The following is a 5,945-nucleotide window of genomic DNA, read 5'->3' on the forward strand; positions in this document are numbered from 1 at the left end:
AGAGCAGCCAAAATGATTCTATTAAAACATCAGCGTTAAATGAGAAGAGCAGGTTAGTGAACTAAACGCATAATACGATGCCATTTATGGGGCGGCGGGGGAAATCTATATAAGCATAAAAGAAATCTGAGAGGAGATATATCACACTTTTAACAGAGGTTATCTCCAGGTGGTAGAAAGACAAGTGCATGCGTGTGTGTGTGTGTGTGTGTGTATGTGTGTGTGTGTTGTGTGTACTTTGTTCTATATAGCAACAGCCTTAGTACCAGTTCTGTTTCTTGGTATTTATCTTACTGAAATAATCAAAAATGTATATATCACATTATTGTTCATAATAGCAAAAAAATTGAAAATAGCCTGTGTTGACAATAGGATATCTGTCATAAATTTTGAAATATTCCTAAACAATGAACTAGACTTTTAAAAGTCCAGAAGTCAACAAATAATGGCCTGCAGAATAAGTCCAGCTGTTGTCTTTTTTTAATATATAAATAAAGTTTTACTGAAATATGGCCATGACCATTTATTTACATATTGTCTATGGCTACTTTCCTGCTCCCGTGGCTCAACTGTACTGTTGTGACAGAGACCAAATTGCTGGCAAAACCTAAAATATTTACTATTTGGCCCTTTTCAGGAAAAAGTTGCTGAATCCTTGGACTAGAATATAGTAATTAAAAATGATTTGTAGGAGAAAAACATGGAAAATGTTAATGATACATATACATATTAGACATATCCATGGTTATAAATTAAACTATAAAGATTAAAGATACCATAGATATATGTATAAAAAGGCTGGAAGGATACCTACAGAAATGTTATAAATTACTTCTGGGTGGAAAAAAATTAAAAGGTGATTATTATTTCCTCTTTTACAGTTTCTCGCATTTTCAGATTTTCTACAAAAACTATGTATTGGGCTTCCCTGGTGGCTCAGTGGTTGAGAGTCCGCCTGCCGATGCAGGGGACACGGGTTCGTGCCCCGGTCCGGGAAGATCCCACATGCCGCGGAGCGGCTGGGCCCGTGATCCATGGCCGCTGAGCCTACACGTCCGGAGCCTGTGCTCCACAACGGGAGAGGCCACAACAGTGAGAGGCCCGCGTACCACAAACAAGCAAACAAACAAACAACAAAAAAACACTATGTATTGCTATTTTTTGAATCAGACTAAAAAATCAACTTTCAAATATCTGGTTTGCTTTCCTAAAGGAAAGAGTAGATCATCTTTCAAAGTCTTTCCTAAAACGTGATTCTTCGTGAGACGTGGAAATGAGACTTCATTATTAGGCAAAGGGCCAAGCATGCTTACTGCCACCAGGAAGTAAAAACCCTATGCTTTGCTGAGGCAAACAGCTTATACTTTACCTTGTAAATGCACTTCATTTTTCAGATTGTATTGACTAAGTATGGTATTAATCAGGGTCCAAGTTCAAGGTCCTGACAATCTACTTCAGAAGGTGAATCTTAGGGACTGGAGGTATTTTAGAATCCTTGTGTTAAGCTCCCTCATTTTACTATGAAGAAAAAGCCGGAAAGGTTAACAACTTGTCCCTGTTAGATCTGGGCGGACTCCTGTTTGGTTTCCATGCTGAGTTCTGCAAAATAAATGGAAGTAAATGAGGGAGAAGAAAGGAACATGGATTCCAGCAATGCTTCGGCTTACATAAAAATCAAAGTCGGGAGTCCGTAACCATTATGGCCAGGCTAATTAAAGTAAGTATATGTTTATTTTTTTAGAGGAATGTTACTCTAACCATTTTCCCTTCTATCCCTCTTTATTTACATACTAAACTACTAGTCACTGTTGTTATAATAACAGTATATCACATAACTGTTACTGTGGGCATACATTTCAAAATAGGTAGCTAAGCCTTCTTACTTCACCATGTCTTTTCCTTCTAAGATATTGGATTTTATTTTTTTAATTTGTTCTACTGAGATAAAATTTACCTTGAGGGAAATGCACAGTTCAGTTTTGACAAATGCCTATGCTCAGGTAACTAACACCCCAATCAAGACATAAAACATTCCCACCACCTGGGAAAAATGTCTCATGTCCCTTCCCAGTCAATCCTCCCCTCTGTCCTGATTTATATCACCATGAGTTAGTTGTGCCTTTCTAGAACTTCTTATAAATGCAGTTCTTCAGTATGTAGTCTTCTGGGTCTGGCTTTTTTACTCAGCATAATGTTTTTTTGAGAATCATCATGCTGTGGGGTGTATGATAACTTATTCCTTTTCATTGCTGACCAGTCGTCTATTTTACAAATACATCACAGTTTCCTCCCTCCTCCTCTTTTGTTGAAGGACACCTGGATAGTTTTCAGTTTGGGCATTAAACAAAAAATTTCTTCTGATCCTGGAACCTCTTTGTCCAAATAAAAAGTTTTGAGAATTGGATTTTGTTACTTTGGAGATTCTGCCTTCTACCGATATGTTTCAGGGACCTTCCTCCCTTCATCTCCTCTCCAGGAAAATCATAATACATTCAACTGGAGAAGAATGATATGGGTAATATTGAAGATGGGCCAGTTTATTTGTTCATCATACAAGTCCTAAAGGCTGAATATAGAAAACAAGTTAATATCCTGGCCAGTCTCACAATCTAATTTTGGAAAGGGCAGGTAAAGCTGCAAGGGGTGAAAAAGTGAGACAATACAGCCAACCCATAGAGTTAAAAGCATTGTCAGGGCCCAAAGGTAATTATTACAATTACAACTTGTACTTATCGAGCCTGAGCTAAATGCTAGACATTGTGCTAATTACTCCATCCAATCTTGACGCTTGATGTAGGCACATTTGTTATCCCAATTTCATGTAGGATACATGGACGCTCAGAGAGTACATAAGGAAGTACCTGACACTATATGTAGAAGACACTCAAAGGAGTATATATGAAGCAAATCATAGGAATTTAAAGGAAATGAAGGGATTAATTTTTAAATGTCTAGTGGAGTTGTGCCACTAAATAAATAATTAGCATTTCAACTTTCTCTTCTCATTAGCATTTTGCAAACTCTTCTTAAGCCATAAGCCCTCTCTGTTCATGCTCACAGACTCTGGAAGGGTATACTGTGTAGCATTCACCTCCCAGGGAATTACCAGCCAGCTGGACAATTGTAGTTTTACAGAGTAATTTAACACCTCTCTCTTTTAACACCACTCTTTTTTTTTTTTAATTTTTTATGTATTTTTTGGGGGCTGTGTTGGGTCTTTGTTGCTGCGCGTGGGCTTTCTCTAGTTGCGGCAAGCGGGGCCTACTCTTCGTTGCGGTGAGCAGGCTACTCATTGTGGTGGCTTCTCTTACTGCGGAGCATGGGCTCTAGGCATGCGGGCTTCTGTAGTTGTGGCATGCGGGTTCAGTAGTTATGGCTCACAGGCTTAGTTGCTCCGCGGCAGGTGGGATCTTCCTGGACCAGGGCTGGAACCCTCATTCCCTGCATTAGCAGGCAGATTCTTAACCACTGCGCCACCAGGGAAGCCCAACACCACTCTTGATAACAAAATAATAGTACAGATATTTTGGATATACTGTTACCAACAATTCTGGCTGAAATCCATGTACAGCAAGAAGGATTCCAGTGAGAAAGCGAATGGTTTAAAATTATCTTTGGGGATTCAATTTTAAAATGTTTTCCTTAATGCCCTTCTTGTCTTCCTTTCCCTCTCTCCCCAGCCCAAAGATCTTTTAGTATTCTCTTCCTTTACTGCTACTGATTATTATATTATTCATCTATTTAAAATAGGAAGGATGGAGCAGAAAGTATTCCTTTTTCTGGCAAGAAAGCCCTGAATATCATTTGGGGAAATTCATCCCTAAGAAGCACTGGATGAGCTATGTGGTTTCATGTTTAAAATAGTTTATCCATAGTATGTATTATGAACAATGTAGCTTCCTCTTATTAGTTTGCAAGGGCTGCCATAACAAAATACTACAGACTTATTTCCTCACAGTTCTGGAGGCTAGAACTCTTAAGATCAAGGTGTTGGTAGGGCTGATCTCTTCTGAGGATTCTCTCCCTGTCTTGTAGATGGCCATCTTCTCCCTGTGTTTTCATGTTGGCTTCCCTCTGTGTCTGTCCATGTCCTAATCTCTTCTTAAAAAGACACCAGTGATATTGGATTACAGTCCACTTATATGACCTCATTTTTCTTTACTTCTTTAAAGACCCTATCTCCAAACAGTCTCATTCTGAGGTACTCATTCTGAGGGTTAGGACTTCAACATATGAATTTTGGGGGAACACAACTCAGCCCATAATACTTCCTATCTGCATCACAGAGCTGTTAGCGTAAATAAGAGAATTTCTTAGGAAAACAATGTGAATGTAATTATATTCTGTATAAGAGGGTGTCTGTTAAGGTCGTTAAATTAGTCACATGGTCAACTATTTTAAAATCATTTTTGGTTTTTTTTTTTTTTTTTTTTTTCGGTATGCGGGCCTCTCACTGCCGCGGCCCCTCCCGCCGCGGAGCGCAGGCTCCAGACGCACAGGCCCAGCGGCCACGGCCCACGGGCCCAGCCGCTCCGCGGCACGCGGGATCCTCCCGGACCGGGGCACGAACCCGCGCCCCCCGCATCGGCAGGCGGACCCCCAACCACCGCGCCACCAGGGGAGCCCTAAAATCATTTTTGAATTTAAGTTGCTTGTAAGGAAAGATGTTAGTGGCTACTATTTTGGAGAAGAGGCTATGAAGAGAATCAGATGACATATTGAAGATCATCTGTGCAAACAAGTGGTAAAATTTTTAAAATTCTCTAAATTGAAAGAAAATGAGAAAAGTAATCTAACAGTGGTTACTTATAGAAGATAAGAGGAGTGTTTTTTGGGGAAGCTTAAAATAATTTATGAAGAGCACGGCAAAAATAGTATTAGAACAGAGTAGATGTGAAATAAAGAATAAAAAGGATCAGAAAACGGAAAACATTTGTTCATTATCATCAGTTAAGTTGATTTATATGAGACTGGCCTTTTAGCAGACAGAAAATGGTCTACTATCGACAATTCTATGTGTCAACCTAACATAAGAGAAACCAGAGGATTTAGCCTGTAGAAGACAGAAAAGGGAAATGCCTACGAGCCATAATTATGGAAAATTAAAGAAGGACTTTGTATTTAAAGCATTACACAATTCTCACTTAAAATCTCAACCTCAGCATAGTTATAATGATATTGTGACCCACTCCTCACCCGATTGATTTTCTTTTTATATTATTAGCTACTTAAATCCTCCAAGCAAATTTCTGGATTAGGTCTTCGGCTTTACCCAGGCCATACGCTGAAACGGACGCTGAACTTTCACTCTCCACATAAAAGGGATATTCCCGTGTATGGCAAGTTATAAGAGCTTTACTCCATCACCCCACCCACCCCACTATTCCCCACCCATCCTTTCTCCGGAGCGTTGTCCACCTACATCTACAAATTCTACACATTGCATTTCCATCATCCTGCTGTCAGTGGGTGGAGGAAAGGGTCATTTCTTCCTCCGAATCCCGATTTGGATAAAGCAGTAACCCTGTCTTTTTGCTACCAGGAGATAGGGCGGGGACCCCCCTCGCCCAGCTCAGGGTAGAAGCGCTGATGTTGAGGCTGAGTCATATGAGGGGCCTGTTGACCTGGCACGGTTTAAGCACTCAACTGACAACACACGAAATCCGGTAACCAATCAGAGCGTAAGGATGTGGTGCGAGCATCTGTTTTTTCAGGGGCGGTCACAGCCAAGTCCGACCCAGCAGAGGGGCGCGACCCGGATTGAGAGGCCAACTTCCAGACAGCTTGCCCAGCCTGGTCCGCGGACCGTCACAGCCTGATTGCGAGCGCGTCTCCGTTTCTTCTCGGGCGTCGCTGATTGGAGGGGCTTGGGAGGAAGCGGTGGGCGCAGCCAATCCGGAGCGGCCTCCGCCGCTCTCCTTCCCGCCCCTGGGCTTCCAGGGGAG

The sequence above is a fragment of the Physeter macrocephalus genome, chromosome 7 (assembly GCF_002837175.3).
Source record: "Physeter macrocephalus isolate SW-GA chromosome 7, ASM283717v5, whole genome shotgun sequence".
In the NCBI taxonomy this organism is placed as follows: domain Eukaryota; kingdom Metazoa; phylum Chordata; class Mammalia; order Artiodactyla; family Physeteridae; genus Physeter; species Physeter macrocephalus.